At 40.5% G+C, this 19,472-nt stretch overlaps 1 long non-coding RNA gene across 4 annotated transcripts in view; it reads right to left on the bottom strand.

The window, feature by feature from the left end:
• Window positions 1–623: 623 nt before the first annotated feature.
• LOC108513665 (uncharacterized) overlaps window positions 624–19,472 on the bottom strand; it is a 71,629-nt gene continuing 52,780 nt past the window's right edge. For all 4 annotated transcript variants that reach the window (XR_001880971.1, XR_001880973.1, XR_001880974.1 and 1 more), the window contains 2 exons: window positions 16,971–17,082; window positions 624–1,847 (listed from right to left, as the gene is read on the bottom strand). This is a non-coding gene — a long non-coding RNA (uncharacterized LOC108513665). The remainder of the gene's footprint in view (window positions 1,848–16,970; window positions 17,083–19,472) is intronic.

Below are 19,472 nucleotides of genomic sequence, written 5' to 3' on the forward strand. Positions count from 1 at the left end.
AAAAAAAAAAAAAAAAAAAAAAAAAAAAAACCTTTCTTTTTTAAGAAGTCAAGAAATGATTCCTCCAGTAGTCTTTTGGGTATGAAATAAAATATATTAATTTATTATTATTATTTTTGAGACGGAGTCTCACTCTATCGTCCAGGCTGGAGTGCAATGGTGTAATCTCAGCTCACTGCAACCTCTGCCTCCCTGGTTCAAGTGATTCTCCTGCCTCAGCCTCCTGAGTAGCTGGGACTACAGATGCATGCCACCACACCCAGCTAATTTTTTTATTTTTAGTGGAGACAGGGTTTTGTCATGTTGGCCAGGCTGGCCTCAAACTCCTGACCTCAGGTGATCCGCCCGCCTCAGCCTCCCAAAGTGCTGGGATTACAGGCATGAGCCACCAGGCCTGGCCTTAATTTCTTATATCATTAGTCCAGGGTAGTGGGGTTGAGGGGAGAGAGCACATGATGGAAACAGGTGAATTTGCGGAATTAGACAAGGAGAGGAAACGAGCCACAGAAAATGCAGGCTGGTGGTAAGCGGCTAACAGTACGTGCTGAGAAAAAGGCTTCAGCACTCAGGAAGTTCTATTCCTAGAGATGTCAAATGAAATAACTCTAAGCAAGCCACTTAGCATTCCTTTAAGTCAGTAAGATTCTTTTTGGTTCATTCATCTGTAAAATGAGAACAAATTCCACTTATCTGGGATGACGATCAACATCAGAAGATTTCACATGTATGGATATCCCTGGAACCACAGCCAGGAAGTCCAATAGGAGGATCTAGCAGTGGAATCTCAACAACCTAATATCTAGCTTCAAATGAAAATATGCCCCTTGTTAGGTAGTATTCCAAATAAATCATTTACAGAGAGAGTACGTTCAGAGTTCCTATTTCTAATAACGTGGGTGGGTTTGTAATGAACAAGATTCCCACCTCTTGCTGTCTGCTTTACTTTCTAAGTCAGCCCCTGGGCCTGCACACAATCCCCCACCCCCGCCTTTGTTATTTTATCCAGCAATAAAGCCCCGCGCCCAGGGCCACACATGGGGCTGAGATGAACATCACAGGCCCAAGCTTTGTGGAAAATGGTCTTTCAGCAGCAGCATCTGGCTTCTTGGCATGCTCCCCCAGCTGTTGCGCTGACAGCTCTGAAGTTGCTTTTTACTCTGTCATATGGTTCGGCTGCTAATGGGCTGTCTCTTCTTGCTTGTCCTCCTCTGGGTCATTTTTCTTTTCAAACTCACACTGAATTCCAAGAAAATTGTACACCATGACTCCCCTGCAGGGAAGGCCCCATCCCTAGTTGTCATGGCATTCAGAGAGAGCTGGGCATCCCACATGGGGTAAGTAGTCCCAATGCTTGAAGGGGAAACATCTAATTATACCGCCTGCTACATTTATTCAAGGAGAAGTCAGCTTATGAATTGGTGATTGGGTAACTTGACAGGCACAGGTGGCAGACTAATATAAAGCATTATTTGTCTTGGTGTTTACACAGGACCCATCGCCATAGTACCCAGGGCTTACACAGGCACATAATTTTGACACAAAAGGCCACAACTAACTTCTCACAATTGGCAATGCTGTTGGATTCCAAGTATTTTCTTCTCTCAGTGTCAATCTGAATATCCAAATGTGAAATATAGCACGTGTGAGTGGTTTCTGGGACTCTGAGCTCTCACATCCACAGTCTATGGAGTCTCTGCAATGTGGAGTAACTGACCAGACAAGGGCGAAATGTCCAAACAGGAGCCTGGTTTCCTAAAACTCTCTGAGTGGCGAAGAAGCCAGCATGCAGTTGGCTTCTAATCTGGCCCTTCTGAAGATACTCAGCGTCCAAATGAGCCCACAATGACCTATAAAAAGAAAAGAAAAATCATGGAACCAACCCAAATGCCCATCAATCAATGAGTGGATAAAGAAACTCTGGTATATATACACAATGGAATACTATTCAGTCATTAAAAAGAATGAATTAACAGCATTTGCAATGACCTGGATGAGATTAGAGACTATTTCTCTAAGTAAAGTCACTCAGGAATGGAAAACCAAACATCCTGTGTTCTCACTCATATGTGGGAGCTAAGCTATGAGGACACAAAGGCCTAAGAATGACACAGTGAACTTTAGGGACTTTCCGGGAAGAGCCGGAGGGAGGCGAGGGATAAAAGACTACAAATGTGGGCTGGGCACAGTGGCTCACACCTGTAATCCCAGCACTTTGGGAGGCCGAGGTGGGTGGATCACCTGGGGTCAGGAGTTTGAGACCAGCCTGGCCAACATGGTGAAACCCCATCTCTACTGAAAAAAAAGAAAAAAAAAATTAGCCAGGTGTGGTGGCAGGTGCCTGTAGTCCCAGCTATTCGAGAGGCTGAGGCAGGAGAATCAATTGAACCCGGGAGGTGAAGGTTGCAGTGATCCAAGATCATGCCACTGCACTCCAGCCTGGGCAACAGAGTGAGACTCCATCTAAAAAAAAAAAAAAGACTAAAAATATGGTGCTGCTTGGGCGATAGGTGCACCAGGTTCTCAAAAATTTCTGCTAAAGAATTTACTCATGTAACTAAATACCACCTGTACCCCAATAATTTATGGAAAAATAAAATTTAAAAAGAAAAAAAATCAGCCAAATGTGCACCTGATTTTCATGGGTCCACAGTCAGGGCTGTTACACACAGTTAAGCAGGCTGAGCACTGCTCAATTCCAGACAGCACTGTATGCAGAGGCTGCGACGCGAAAAGTGTCCCCAGTTTTGTGCAACACAGTGGCCCTGCTCTGGGTAAAAAGATAACTAAGGAATACGGGCAAGGACAAACAATCACAAATTTAAATCCCCAAATGTAAATAACAGAAAGCTGTAAGGATGTTTTTACAATATAAAATCCAAATTCCTGAAATAAGTGTAAATGAGTTTCTGGAGTGATGAAAGAGAGTTGATGTAATCCTAAAAGGTGGGATCATTTCTGGTAAAGTGGAATAAAAAGGCAATGGCTTGCCGAGGAAGAAAGAGAAGACAATGTGACATGATAGCAGCAATGGAGAGCCTAAAACAAAATCATAGTAATGAAGAAGTTGGAGTTATCTCTTCGGGAGGAATCCTAGGGGCATCTAGAGTATTTGATGAGGTTGCTGGAACCTAGCTTTCTTTCTGCTCCCTCATTCTTTCATCTATCATTGTCGTCCAACTCCATTCATGCCTTCAATGAATACATGTTTGAATTCCCCAAGTGAGGGCCTACAGAGAACCTAAATATGAGTAAGAGAAGGTCTCTGTCTTCAGGAGGTCAAAGTCTAACGGGGCAGTTAAGGCAAGTATATATGAAGGTATGGGGCAGCACGGGACCATTGCCTTACATAGTACAAAGTGCCACTGGCATCCTAGGGAAAAAGAGGTCGCTTCCAACAAGGGTAAGGAGGGAAGTCTTCAGAGAAGAAGTGGCGCTTGAAACTTAATCTTAAACAACGATTAGGATGTCAGCTGGCGGAGGTGATGGAGAACACATTTCAAGCAATCAGCACCACATGAATAAAGGCACAGATGTCACAAAGCACATTCAAGGACAGTTTGCTTAGAATAAAAGAACTCAAGGGGGGAACTTAATGCCATTTAACACTGGAAAGTTAGGCTGAAGAATACTGTTAAAGACCTTGGATGACAAACTAGGGAGTCCAAACATTCTTTTGAGTCCATAGGAAGAAAGTCATTGTTATTATTCATATTGTATTTAATTGAGCAGAGAATGAGGTAATCGGAGCTGAGCTTTAAAAGAGGCTTTATCTGGCAGCAAAGTCCTTATCCATCGGAGAAAGTGGAGACTAGTAGCCACCAGACAAATTAGCAGGCGGGAGGCAGCAAGGGGCTGAACTGCTGCCATGGCAGTAGGAATGGAAAGTTTGGGTTGGATGCCAACACAGCTAGGTAACCTTCTGTATGTGGCAAGCAAAAAGGAGAAGAGAAAAGAACAAGCTGAGGTCTTAAGTCTGACAGAAGAGAAATGTGGTTACTAACTGGAGTGAGCAGAAGAGACATGATTTTCACTTTCACACATTAAACTTGAGATCTGGTGGAATATCCAGGTGGAGACACTCATCTGGAAGCTGGAATTGTGCTGGAACTGGTATGAGAGATTGGATTGGAGGAGATGGGTTTTGGGGTCCTGCAGTCCTGACGTCAAGCCCTGGCTCTACCTCTAGCACACTCTATTCAAGTTATTTGGGGAAAGTTAGTAACCTCGCTAAGTCTCAGTTAACTCATCTGCAAAATGGGGATAAGAAAAGTATTAATACCCCCAGCATCGTTGTGAATATTAGATGAAATAATGGATGTCAGCACAGTGCCTAGAGCACACTATGCCTGCAATATACAATGCCTATTGTTATTTTTTCTATCAGTCATTCCCTTCATTTCAGTGACTAACTCAGTTCTTAATACTGTACTACAGCTGCCTTCCTGCCCTTGTGCCACTTGGGGTCTTGGTGGGGGGTAGGCATGTAGCCCTCCTGCCTTCCTCTGTCCTCTGAAATCTGGGCCACCCTGGGTCTTGTCTGATTCACCCAGCTCATGAGCCCTTAGCTCTTCCCTCTGACATGGTCAAGGCTTGATAAATGCCATGTTCCTCAAACGTGCCTTCTGCCACAGATCCTAACCCTGAATTCCCAATCCACTGCTGCCCACATCCTGCTGTGAAGATCATTTTCTAATCTGAGGTCAAAATGAGGGGAAATGGGCCCACGTCTCAGCCAAAAGAGTTTGACTTCAAGTCTTAGACAATATATTTCCTTACTATAAAAGTTGTAAAACATTGGGATAAAGTTTCGGTTTTACTACCCCCACCCTCATGCTCCCTATAGCACTTTGTCCATCTCTTTATGACAGAATTTATCACATTATGTTAGAGTTGGTTGTTGATGTGACTGCCTCCCCTGCCGAGCCATGGGCTCCTCCGGGGCAGGGACCAAACCTTATTCATCTTTGTTCTCCGAGCCTGCCATAGGTGTTCAATAAATACTGAAAGAGAGTTAGCAACAGCTTACATCTGTGTAGTTCCTTGTGTTTTGCAAAGGCCGCTGAGGGAGATGGTGGAATCTGGCTCTAGAGTGCTAAGCTATAATTTTTCCCTTGTTCAACGCACCTTGAGTAAGTGTAGCCATCAAAATGGGAAGAAATAACAGGACCACATGCCAGTTTTAAAAAGCAGCAGTTCCCATACTTTTGGGTTTCACTAATCAGTTTTTTAAAATAAGCTTTAAAAGCTTATTTTGAGGGTAGCAACATGGCGTACCAAATACTTATTTTGCCAAATAGATACATTAAAAAAAAAAATCAACTGCTTCTCTCTTCATTTCACAAAGGAAGAAGATTTTAAGCCTCCACTCTCCAGAAAGGGATTGACATAAACATAAACCCAGAATAAACCTAAGCTTTAGGAGAAGCTAGGGCACTGGTCTGTTTTTTCCTCATCTCACCAAGGACAATGGCCTGGTCCTGGTGTCCTGGCCCGTGCTGGGACATCCACAGGTCAAAGCAGTTTCCCAGACTGAGGTATTCCTGGGAATCTGAAATTGCTCTGTTACAGCTTTTTATTGTGGTAAAATATACAACATAAAATGTACTATTTTAAACAATTCTAAATAAAATTTAGTGACATTTAAGTACATTCAAATTGTTTTGCAACTATCACTACCACCTGTCTCCAGAACTTTCTCATCTCCCCCATCTGAAACTCTATCCATAAACACCAACTCCCATACCCCTATCCCTCAGCCCTGGGAAACCATCATCCTACTTTCTGTCTCCATGATTTTGGCTACCCCTAGGTACCTCCTGTAAGTACCACAAAAAAAAATACAATATTTGTCTTTTTGTGACTGGCTTATTTCACTTAGCAAGAAATTTTCAAAGATCATCTATGTCGTAACTTGTCAGGATCACCTTCCTTTTTAAGACTAAATTATATTCGTGTGTGTGTGTGTGTGTGTGTGTGTGTGTGTGTCTGCATGTATACACCACAACTTGCTTATCCATCCATTGATGAACATGTGAGTCGTTTCCACCTGTTGGCTATCATGCTCCATAAGAACTTTAATTTTTTTCCCATGACAACAATCTCAGATGTATAATATAGGCAGATTCTGAATCATCTTGCTAGTGTCTTACAACTGAGCCCAGGTCTGGAATTGTCGTGCCTGGCGTCTGCTTCTGCCTTCCCTTGGCACGTGCTCCACATGTGGCAATCTCAAGGTACTTCACATTTAAACACACTGGTGGAGGAATAAAGTCATCGCAAGATTCACAGTAACATAGACATGCAGTGCTCAAAAGAACTTTTGCTACAACCGTCTGTATTCTGCTTATAGTGTGAACTAATGTGTTAGGTGGCTCCACCTTTGCACATCACTATGTGCAAAGTATGATAAGAAATAACCAACAGAAAAAAATTTCTAGACCCAATTCTAAGAAGCATTGAATAAAATACTAATTTGATGCAGATTTCAATGCACTTCAATGCTAATTGTACCTTCTAGTGCAGAAGACACCTTCCCATCATTAACTGATGCCTCATTCAAATTGGCATTGGAAAAACTGATTTCCAGCAAAACTTGGCTTTCATAGGAAGTCTGACATTTCTAACCTAGTAAACAAAGCCCTGAAGTTATTCATCTTTTTCTCATAACTTACTAGCATGTACAGAAATTTTCTGAACTAGCACCATTGAAGTTAAATCCTTTAATTTAATACAAATTAAATATAGGGTTCAGTCTCAAATTTGTGCTTCTACTGTTAGCCAGTGATTTGGGATTTAGCAAAGTGATATCATCCACTCTATTTGATAAATATTATTTTGAATAGTACTGGCTTTGTAAGCATAAGGAATGTATATCCAAACTTGATTTGCATATATAGTATAATAATAAAAAGGATGTTAGTCAATAGCGGAATGCACAAAGACAATGTCATCCCTTTAAAAGAGTTCCATGCATTTCTCAAGTTGTAGAGGCATTGGTCTCAAGCTCTATCCCTGGAATGCTTCCCCTCTTGTAAGAAGCAGTGGGGCAGGTCAAACTAATTCAGTGTTCCTAAAAGCAGAGCTCACCAAATACCGTAGCTGCAGAATAACAACACCAAGAGTCAGCCAGCAGCTTAGAGTGGTGCACCAAGGGGAATGACCCCGGCAGACACCAAGTTAAAAGCTCCTATTTCATGTCCTCTAAGTAGCTCTTTCCTTTCAAGCTGCGACCTCTACCGCAGCCAGGGAGAATGACATCTTTTCCCTACTCCAGTGAGTAAGCACTCTCTCCTCCAGCTTCTGGGCCAAATTGCAACCAAACAATCTATCAGGCACTCCCATGGGATAGTCAGACATTTGCCCTTCGATCTATAACACAATTTGACCTTTTTTATGCGGAGGTAAACACCACGTGTCACCTCTGAAAACTCAGCCTTGGAGTCAAGCACATCTGGAATCAGCCTATAAACGTAGTCCTGAGATTAATGTTGAACAAGAAGGAAGGCTAAGGTATTCCGCTTCTGATTTCCACTTACTGACAATTCCCACTTAGCAGCAATGTTCGCCTTCCACATGTGGACACCTGAACACTTCCCCCGTCAAGAACACCATGCTTACGCTGGCTGAAAACAAGCGTCAGAACACTTTGGAATACAGTTTAGCTTCCTTTGAACCCCCAGCATGTGCTTTTGCATATCTTTGCCCTCCAAGGGCAGAATCGGAAGCGATGAAGCAAAAGTACAAAAATGTTCAGCTGCATAGTATTCCCAACGAGGCTCACTCACACGGTCACCTGCACAGCATCCCCAACAAGGCTCACTGACACGGTCACTTGCACAGCATCCCCAACGAGGCTCACTCACATGGCTACCTGCACAGCATCCCCAACAAGGCTCACTCACACGGCTACCTGGGGTACATTTTGAGACTCTATTTTCACTGCTTATCATTATGACCACAAGTTGTAGTGTTTCAGGGTAGGAATTGGGACCATAAATTGAAATCCTAGAAACTCACAAATGCACAGAAAATGTTCAAAGTTGCCATCTTCTCCAGAAACGTTATACTTCCAAGAAACCAAAAATAGAAAGAGAAGCATGAAAGTGTTTTGTCTTGAGGCCAATTGAAGTAAGTCTACATTTGGTGGAACAGCAAGTAACGCCATATAAAACCCTCATTGCACAAAAATGACCTCCCTGTTAATATATGGAAATGAGCCTCATAGATCCAGAGTTCAAAACACAGATTGTCGGCCGAGTGCAGTGGTTCAGGCCTGTAAGCCTTCCAAAGGAAGGTTCATGCCTTCCAAAGGATTACAGGCATGAACCACTGCACTTTGGAAGGCCAAGGTGGGTGGATCTTTTGAGCCCAGGAGTTCGAGAACATGGTAAAACCCTGTCTCTACAGAAAATTTTAAAAACTAGTCAGATGTGGTGGTACCTGTGCTCCCAACTACTCGGGAGGCTGAGGTAGGAGGATTACTTGAGCCCAGGAGGTCAATGCTGCAGTGAGCCATGATCACACCACTGCACTCCAGCCTGGGTGACAGAGTGAGACCCTGTCTCAAAAAAAAAATAAAATAAAATACAGATCATCACTAACCCTAGTTATACAACTAACATGTTGCTCAACGGCACTGACTACAGAAGATGCCCTGTTGAGAATGAGGAAGACTACTTCCCAGGAAGATTGTTTCACATTAAATGTAACGTATTTCATGTCATACCTAAGCACAATTTGGGGGGATTCCACATTTGTACATACTGCATTATTTAAATAGTACCTCTTAGCATCAGCTCCTGCAGTGCGTGCCAGAATTTAACAGCACAATGCGATTGTATCATAAACATCCTGGCCCTCCTCACTTTACCTCTGAAACCAGTTTTGGTGACTGACCTGCTTTCTTGGAGGCCTTATCAGCCTCTTCTCTCCTTCCGATTGTGGATCTGATCTCCTGCCTGACATTCCTGTGTTTAGACTGTCTGGCCAAGGGCACTTCCCTTCGCTGCTTGACAAACATGTTTCCGCAGCCTGTGGAATTTCTTGTTTGTTTGTTTGTTTTTGACACAAGGCTGAGTGCACCACTTTCTGGGAAGTGTCTAGTTGTTTCAGGGAATTCCTAGTTTTTTCAGGGAGCTGAGCTTCCCGTTTTTCTAGGTGAGTGTCCCAAAGTTAACGTGTGAGATCAGCTGAATCATAAAAACAATTCTGGCCTTCAAGAAAATTTTGTTTGCCTTTATGTTTGATAAGAGTGAACAGGAAAGAAAATAAAATTCCTCCAAATCCATGCCATTTCTCATGTTCTTGCCCCAACTTCAATCCATCCAAAGTAATGCCAATTCGTCTTCCAATAGAACACCATTAGGTGTTCCTAATGTACTCTTTTCACTAACAAAGATTAGAACTTCACTCCTACCTTGGTACCTGTAACTAAATATAACACAGTAATCCATCTTCCTATTGTAATGTTTTTCTGTTTTATTCTTTTCCTTTGGGCTTTCCTCTTACACATGGAATTTAAATACACGAACACATATTCCTGTGCACCTCCGAAATCCAGCTTCACTTTATCAGCTTCTTCCAAGAAATGGAACACTGTATCCCATAAACAGGACGGGTAAGGGCATATCGGAGACAACCTTTTCTTTGGCTGCCTTTCAAAAAGTTGTTTAAAACAAGATATGCTCTTTAACTGGAAAAAGGCATTACACAGGATAACCTTAGAAAGCAGCCACTTGCTTGCCCAACTAATATCACCACACAACTCCATAACTTTGTGTGGAGTGTTGTCTTCAATTACAGGCCAGAAGCATGCCAGCAAATGGCTAAATTAAGATGAAATTAATTTCAATGTGAGAAGACCATATTGAAATGTCATGCTGAATATGACTATGGAGAAACACTTGACAAGTGTCTGATCATTATGAAAAGAATAATGCAAAACTCTTAATTCTATAAGATACAAGATTCCAGCTATTGTCAGTTAATCTCACTAACTGATTTCCAACAGCGGTATCTACCCTGGACTTTGCTGGGTTTAATCAATGAATTGTCCAGAGTCACCCACACCATCCCTTCACTCCCCCAGAACAAGGACCATATTTTGTGAAAGAAAGATGGTCATTTATTTCACAAATTTCAATTTCGATGCAATTGAAACATGTTTTTTGTCTAGGCAGGGCTAACTAGAACCTTAGCCACCAACACCATGACACCAGATTTACCTAGCTAAACCAACCAAATCAGATGCCATCTCCTCAACAAGCAAATGCAACAGCCTTTATATTCACAACCTGTTGTGAATAGACACGTAAGCAAGCCCAGATACAAGTCAATAAGCAAAAATACAGACCAGGACTCAATAGAGTGGGTCCACAGATACATAATATCTAATAAAAGTGACAGCACTTTTATTAGATAAAAGAACACATACTTCATTTGCAGTTTGCTCCTTCTGTGCTAAGAAAGCTTGTGAAGAATTTTGTGAGCCAAAGTATTTTAAGCTAACTGCAAGGCTGCCAAATGCAGTTTTTGCAGAATTCCTCTACTAAGAGTGTAGTGTCAATGTTACCGTGGAATCCAGAAGGATGGATTCTGTTAACTACTCCCCCAGGTACTCCCACCATCACCAGATGTTAAGATAATGATCAGCACATCTTGTTCTCCAAAGCTTGAGCTCCACCGAAATCAGCACGGAATTTCTGTCTATTTCAAGCATGTTCAAATAGCGTCACCACAAGGGGTTCCCTCGTGGTGGGAAATAACTGCGGTTTGAGTCTGTAGTGAAAACTTGACTTGGAACCATCTCCTTGAGTAAAAGTGGCCCTTCCCATTACTGTTGCTTCATGCCCTGTTACATCTTTCCTAATTCAGCCATCACCACGGACTCACCCTCTGACCAAAACAAAACTGATTACCATGGCCTATGTTCCCATCTGCAATGTGGAGCAATGGTGATCCCTCCCAACTTTCAGGAAGAGCAATGAGCTGCAGGCTGCCTGTTCCATGTCAGTAATTATTTGAATAATAAAGATCCCTATTTTACATTTACATTCTTAATCCATGAAACTCAAAATGCACAATGTGCTTGGGGTTAATAAATCCTTCCAACATCTTTCGGAAACACCTTATTATCATTCCTTACAACTGTATGTTTGTATGGAAGAGAAGTGATTTACTTCACAACATACAATGAATCCATGGGAAAAAAAATAAGAATAACTTTAAATCCTTTTACCATTCTCATCTGTCCTACTTTCAAAGTGGAGAGTTGAATTTAATGGGCAAGCATTTATCCCAATGTTAGCCTCTCCCCATGAGTCTTCTTTAAAAATACATAACCTAATCAAGCTTTTATCACAATGAAAGAAATACTCAAGCATGATTTATACACAGAATCAAACCCTAACACTAAAACTAAAATGTGTCAAATTGCTGAAAATTAAATTCAGAATTTTTATTTGTAATAAAAGACCTGCAAATTGGTCACCCTAACCTCTCCACCCTTAGGAAATTCAGTGCCCAGTGCTTCCCTATAAATAGTTGTCAATAAACACAACTGCTGCAAATGTATTCAGTAAATGTTAAGGTCAAAGGCCTTCACTGTTTATTGCCTTGTAAACTCAAAGACAAGTGAATTTATTGCTTGAATGAGTTTCAGGGTATTGGCCTTCATAAAAGTTCTGAATCCCAGGTACAAAATGCTCCATCAACTCACACCAAAGCTATTCTGCACAAAACTTAAAGACCGCCCACCACTGGATTCATAATTCAAACACGTCTTGGAAAGTGTATTGTTTGCCATGTTGCATAGATCCCCATGGATTAGTGCTGAATCGTGCCTGTCATTATTACAAGAACTGGCTTCAGCCAAACTATAAATTGCTGTTGCTTCTTAAATAATATCACATATTAGCCTACCAATGTAAACTCTCCAAAATATAATAGAAAAGATGTCAAGAATGGGAGAGTTTCTAATTTTTTTCTAGTCTTCCCAGAAGGAAAATGTCCCAAAACTCCTTGATATAATATTTGTCAAATTTAAAAGGAAAGGACAACGTTCATATCGGATCACATAAGAGTGTATGGGCTACTTCAGAAAATTAAATTTTCATATTATTCAAACACTAATTTTTTCAATGTTTCAACATGCCATTTGGCAGCTTTATATATCTGTGTAGCTCCCTAGGAGAGGTTGCAAAAGGAGAGATCATAAGACAATTATTGGATAGTGTTACCTTTAAAAATTCCTATAAAAGATTTATGAAAGAAGTTCAAATTTATATTTTAAAAATTGGTATATAATTGTGTGCACACTTCATTGGTCTTTGTAAATATTTTCTTTACCATATAGATATTTTAAAGTTGAATTAATTTCTATGAGTAAAACCTAACTGTGGGCTCCAGGACTGCTGAGCTTTACCATCTTGACTGTGGACCAAAGCAATGTAATATACAAAGGCTATGGTAGTAATACCAGGAATGCCACATTTACCATGAGGTTCAAAATCAAATACAAAACTCAAACCACTGATGGTAAAAATAAAATTACCTAGACTTCTGATACTCTTTCTGTTGTGATAGCTGTGGCTTCCAAAGAGTGTTGCTGAAATCCTCCCTTGTATAAGCCTGAATTAAAATGACATTAAATATCTTTCAACTGTCAAAATGTAGAGAATTTTTACATTCACACATATACTAATCACACTGCAAAATACAGGGTTGGGCTTACTGTTGGATTAAGTCATTTTTTGACGTTACATGGGGGAAAAGTTGAATTTTCAATCTACTTTCTCTCAGGTGAAGTACTAGATTATATCACTTCCATCTTTAATCAATTCCCTTCATCCTAACATATATTAAACTACTCTCCAATTTTCTATGAAGCATGGTCTTAATCAGGAATTCCTTCTCATATATTAGATCATAATAACATAACTGGAAAATATTAAGGTACATTTTTCCTATTTCTAATCAAATGAGTTCAATGAAAGTTAAATATATTAGATGACTTATAAAATATCCTATGCACAAAGAGAATGCATTCTTTAAGAAACATTTATTTAGGAATCTACTCTGCATTACTGAGATAATTAAGACAGGATCCCTGCTCTCAAGGAATTGAGAGACCACCAGGGTGGGGAATCTGGTGTGAAAACAAATGACCACAATGTACTATGACAGCCACAGAGGAACTTCATATAACTGGGAGAGTTTAGAGGTGGCAAGGCAAAGCAGGAGGTGATAACTCTGCCTGTGCATCCTTTTTCTTTTTTAATTACTAATACCTCATCACCCCATGAAATAGTCACATAATGAATTGACTGAAATCCAAATTATTTTCATGCAAAAAAACCTTTCTGTGTACCTAGGACAAGATGGAAATAATACATATTCATGGTGTTTACAAGTATGGAGTCTCTACACAAGCTGAAATGTGTCATCTTTTAGAAGACTATAACTTCTGGAAGGTAGCCTAAAAATTCTACTTCTTTTATTCTTTAAAATGTTGTATGTGTTGGGCATTTATTTTAGATATATGAAAACCATGTTCATGCTAAACCTGTACATGAACACTCATAGCAACTTTATTCATAATAGCCCAAAACTGGAAACAACATAAACGTCCTTAAATGATTAAACAAACTGTGGTACATTAATACCATGGAATATGACTCAGCAATAAAAAGAAGCAGACTGTTGATAGGCATAACAACTGGAATGACTATCCAGGGATTATGCTGAGTCCAAAAACAAAAAAAGCTAATCCTAAAACATTACATAGTATATGATTTCATGTATACAACCTTTGTGAAGGGACAAAATTTTAGGAATGGAGGACAGATTAGTAGTGGCCAGGGGTTAAGGAAAGGTGAGGGCATGGGCAGGATAGAGGTGGGTGTGGCTATAGAAGAGCAACATGAGGGATCCTTGCAGTGATGGAACTGTTCAGGGTCTAGACATAGTGGTGGAACATGAACACACATGACGAGATTGTACAGAACTAAACACACGAACACATATGCATGCACATATGCACACACAGACAGGTGAGCACAAATAAAGCTGGGGAAATCTGAACAAGATGGGTGGATTGTATTATTGTTAACACCCTGGTTACGATATTATACTATAGTTTTTTGCAAAGTGCTACCATTGTGGGAAACCGGCAAAGATTATGTGGTATCTCTCTTGATATGGTTTGGCTGTGTCCCCACTCAAATCTCTAATCTTAGTTCTCATAATTCCCATGTTTCATGGGAGGGATCCCATGGGAGGTAATTGAATCATGAGAGTAGGTGCTTCCTGTGCTGTTCTCGTGATAGTGAATACATCTCATGAGACCTGATGGTTTTATAAAGGGGAGTCCCCTGCGCAAATTCTCTCTTTGCCAGCCACCATGTAAGACATCTTTTCGCTCTTCCTTTGTCTTCCACCATGATTGTGAGGCCTCCCTAGCCATGTGGAACCGTGAGTCAATTAAACCTCTTTCTTTATAAATTATCCAGTCTTGGGTATGTCTCTACTAGCAGCATGAAAATGGACTAATACATCTCTGTACTATTTCTTCTTTTTTTTTCTTTTTTTTTTTTTTTTTTTGAGACGGAGTCTCGTTCTCTCTCCCAGGCTGGAGTGCAGTGGCACGATCTTGGCTCACTGCAAGCTCCGCCTCCCGGGTTCACGCCATTCTTCTGCCTCAGCCTCCTGAGTAGCTGGGACTACAGGCGCCCACCACCACGCCCGGCTAACTTTTTTTGTATTTTTTAGCAGAGACAGGGTTTCACCCTATTAGGCAGGATGGTCGCCATCTCCTGACCTTGTGATCCGCCCACCTCAGCCTCCCAAAGTGCTGGGATTACAGGTGTGAGCCACCGTGCCCGGCCACATCTCTGTACTATTTCTTATAACCACTTGTAAATCTAAAACTATCTCAGTAAAAACTTTAATTAAAAATATCTTAAGGCCGGGTGCAGGGGCTCATGCCTGTAATCCCAGCACTTGAGGAGGCCAAGGCAGGAGGATCACTTGAGTCCAGGAGTTTGAGAACAGCCTGCGAAACATGTGAGATCATGTCTCCACAAAATATATTTTTTTAAATATAGCTAGGTGTGGTGGTGCACACCTGTTGGCCCAACTACTTGGGAGGCTAAGGTGGGAGGATCCCTTCAGCCATGATCATACCACTGCACTCCAGCCTGGGCAACAGAGTGAGACCCTGCCTCAAAAAGAGAAAAATTAAAATTTTAAATTAAAAGTTATATGTGTGTGATATATTTTTAAATTATATAGGCACAATGTGAGAGACTTCACTAGCATGGGACAACGTTAACATACAAAGAAGAATGTCAGCTGTGATCCATCTAGTCTTCTTAAAACTCCTAGCTCTGAGCTGGATTAGTCAAGGATAAAAGGACCCTACCTATAGGTCTTACCAACTGTGTCTGAATACTGCTATTAATAGTAAGTCTGACTTTGATTTTTTAAAGCAGCTTCTGAGGGACTATTCCTCATTCATGAACTTTGCTGGAGGGCAATGAGGAAGGTGAATTTAACTTTCAATCCATATTGATAGCCAGTATAATAGACAAAAGAATCCTCATTAACTAATTCACTACCTGGTACACTCCAGCTTTCAGTTTTTAAAATGACACTAAAACTAAGATGCTGCAGGACATAAAGGCAACAATTGAACTAAAGCGACCTGCATCTAGAAATATGTTAATTACCTGATGCTGAAAACACGGAAGGGATTAGAGGGATTCCGAAGCATTTGCTGAAACCTTCCATCCTGCTGAGTCCACGAGGGAGCTGAGCTCCTGACCACATTCTGACACCAGCAAAGGGCCGCTCTCTCTCTTACCCTTAGGCCCTTCAGGATCTAAGGCACTTTTGATAAAGATTGTTCCTATGATCAAGGCATTGATTATGCCTGTGTCTTTCAGCACAGGTAGAAATGTATTTCAGATAAGACAATTCTGCGTTTGAAAAGTGATCCACAGTCTTTCAGGTAAAAGACATCTCTGCAGAAACACTCTTTAGAATAAAGCCCCCTAAGAAGCAAAAAAAGCTTTTAACGTAGGGAGCCCCTTATTCACTGTAAGTCCATGAAAAATGATGCTGTGCTGACCATTTATTGACAAAACCAAAACGAGGTAAGCTTGTCTATGGACTGAAGGAAGAAAGATGGGCCCAAAAAATGCCGTGAATAAAAGCCTACAATTCCAGCCTTCCCACCACAGCCTGTGTCATGAAGGGGCCTTTGTTCATAAGTAGTGTATACAAAGAAGAGGGAAAGCACAATTTAAAACCAAAAGTTGATTAATTGACCTGGGGAGCCTCACTCAACCTGAATTTGTTTCCTGAGCATCAAAATAGAAATCATGATTCCTCTTTTACCAAATTCACAGACTGTTAGGAGAATTCAATGAGAAAATATATACAAAGGCTTTAAATTTTGAATCCACTGTACAAAGATAAAGGTTACTATTAACAGTCTAAAGGGGAGATGTATACTATTAAAAAATCAACACAGAGTACTCCCTAATTTGCATCCTGAAGTGTGCTTCTAAATCAAAACCCTATCTGAAGATTTGTTGATAAGCAGGAAAAAATGCAGGAAGAATATTTATTTAATTGTTAAATCAGTTTTCTTTGAGAAAACTCATGATTTACCTAGAATTCTACCGAGTACAGAAGGTGATAGGAAAAAAAACAAAACAAAACTAGGATAATCATGAAATAATTTGATCTAATGAGAGTCAATAACCAAAGTGAGATTTCTGAAAGAATACCTCTATAAATCGTTGATCAACTGGTCAGTTTTCATGTGACTATATGTAACCCCAGCCATTGTTTGTTTGGTTGTTTTGTGGTGTTGTGTTGTGTTTGCATTACGCTGTTAGGTTTCAAGGACTGATGGTCCCATTTTGCAGTTGAGAAAGGGGGAGACACCAAAGGGAATCAAGACTCACCAGCTTAGTACATACAGGCTGATTTCACATAATTAAAGTCAACATTCCTGTTTAAAGGAAACGCCCAACAAGCAAGGTGCATCCATGAGCAGCCCGTGATCTTTGCCAGATTCTGAAAAGAAGCATACAGAAAAGCACTTCTTTGGCTTAACAGGATTCCTTGCGAATTCAAGACAAATCTTCAGATCTGCCCAATGTCTTGGATGCACACGGTGGCTAAGCAACACTGCCTTCCAGTGGCAACAACATGCCTTATGAAATCAAAAATCACAGAGTAGGTTATGGTATTTCACCTTGGTAGTGCCTGTTTGTCCTTAAGGTCAAGGAAACACTGAAAGAGTATTTTCAAACCTTTAGTGTAGGCACTATTTAAGATTTACATATTAATTATCTTTCTTAGCACTTGTTGAAAATGTTCAGAGCACCTTCCTCCCTTTAGTAGATGGGAACCCTACTCAAGCAATTACATTATTCAAATAACATCACAGCATAACTCTGTGGACTAAATTGAGTGCAGTAACACTGTATTTCATCATCAACAGCATCTCCAGTAGCCAGTGGTTCTGGATATAACAAAATCAAACTGATGCCTGGCAAAGTGGCTGTTCCAAGACGTTTATGAACTTAACAGATTTCCAATTTTTTTCCTCACTAAAATCAGTCTACTCATTCCGTTCTCATATTTCTCTTAAATTCTCCAAAACTCAGAATTGAAGATATTCAGTCCAGGCACAGCAGCTCACACCCATAATCCCAGCACTTTGGGAGGCCAAGGCAGGAGAGTCACGTGAGGCCAGAATTCAAAACCAACCTAAGCAACATAGAGAAACCCTGTCTCTGCAAAAAATAATAATAGTAATGATAAATAGCCAGTCATGGTGGCAGCACCTGTAGTCCCAGGGACTTGGGAGGCTGAGGCAGGAGGATTACTGGAGCCCAGAAGTTTGAGGCTGCAATGAGCTATGATCACAACACTGAACAGCAGCCTGGGTGACAGAGCAAGACCTTATCAAAAAAAAAAAAAAAAAAAAAAAAAAAAAAAAAAAAAAAAAAAAAAAAGATAATCTGAGAAACACTTATTGTGTGGCACTTTTTTAGTCCATGCTAACAAGGAAACGTCATTTCCACTTTGTCTCTTAGCCCAAAAATATCTTATCTAATTATCCCCCACCCTGAATCTTCCATTTCCACTGGCCTGTCTGAAACTTCACAGTGAGTTGATGGAATTTGTCCTCGTCATGTTATCTATGGCTTAATTGTCACCTTCCCTGTCTGTCTCATGGCAGGGCTTCTGTGTTTTGGGAACCACATCTTTAGTGCTAGCATTATTTAGCTCAGTTCTTCCTGAGCTGCTGTTGCTACATAGATAGCTCCAGAATTTACGTTTCTAAGGGGTCTGAGCTAGTTATACCAAAAGGCCTGCTCAGTTGGGGGTAGTTAGAAGAGTGATGCCAACCCCGGAAAGATCTCTCATATCTGAGGATATCGCAACACTCCTTGAAAGTTTTCTCACTGATAATCCCAACATCCTTGATAATTGAATAGCCTCATCTAACAACTGGAGGGGGAAACCGAGACATACAGAAGTTTCATAAGTGTCTCAACAGGGGACTGGTCAAAATGCAATAAATCATTTTGCAGCATAAAATGCACCCATTAAAATAATGATTCAGAAAAATATTTATTGAGGTAGACAGATGGCTACAATACCATTAAGGAGACAAAAAAACAGGTCACCAGACTTAATGTACAACGTGATATTTTAGTAAATGTGTGTGTTTGTCCACACTCATGCACTGAGGCACCACTGATCTAAAGCTACACACACACAGACAATCCCTATTAGTCCCACCAATAGCCACTCAGTTTTTCTCAAAAAAAAAAAAAAAAAAAAAAAAAACCCTAAGTAAAGAGAGTTATTAGATTTTTTTAAGTAAAAAAAGCTTTGAAAACAAGTTCTGTAGCCCTAGTGGTGTGCTGGTAAATGTTTAACAACTAGTTCGCTAGGGAAAAAAGCTCTGATTTGTAGCTTCTGCTAATTCCTGTGCTGTAAACGCCCTCAACAGGATTAATTTCAGACTCCCAAATTGATGTTACCGAACATGGTGTTGGGAAGAGATGCTCACAATAAGCTCAACTACCCTTGAATGTGGGCCAGCTTCAGCGACCCACTGCCTCGCCCCCACATTCAAACAAAGTGTAATGTTGTAGGCCCCTCTTACATAAAATATACCACAGAACACTGTATATGTTTTAGGTGGCTTTTCTTTTTTATTGTCAATCTGTATTTTCTGCCTCTTCAGAAGAAGACTATGCTTTCTGTTTACTTAAACTTAAAAAGAAACTGTTTCTTTTATTACCTTGAGGTGGAGAAAGTCATTGTAACTATGACACAAAACCCAGAAGCCATAGATAAATTTGATAAATTCAACTACATAAAACTAAAGCCTTTTACATGGTGAAAAAGCTTTTAAAAGCAAGTGAAAACAAATGACAAACTGC

The sequence above is a fragment of the Rhinopithecus bieti genome, unplaced genomic scaffold (genome assembly GCF_001698545.2).
Source record: "Rhinopithecus bieti isolate Rb0 unplaced genomic scaffold, ASM169854v2 scaffold_29928, whole genome shotgun sequence".
In the NCBI taxonomy this organism is placed as follows: Eukaryota; Metazoa; Chordata; class Mammalia; order Primates; family Cercopithecidae; genus Rhinopithecus; species Rhinopithecus bieti.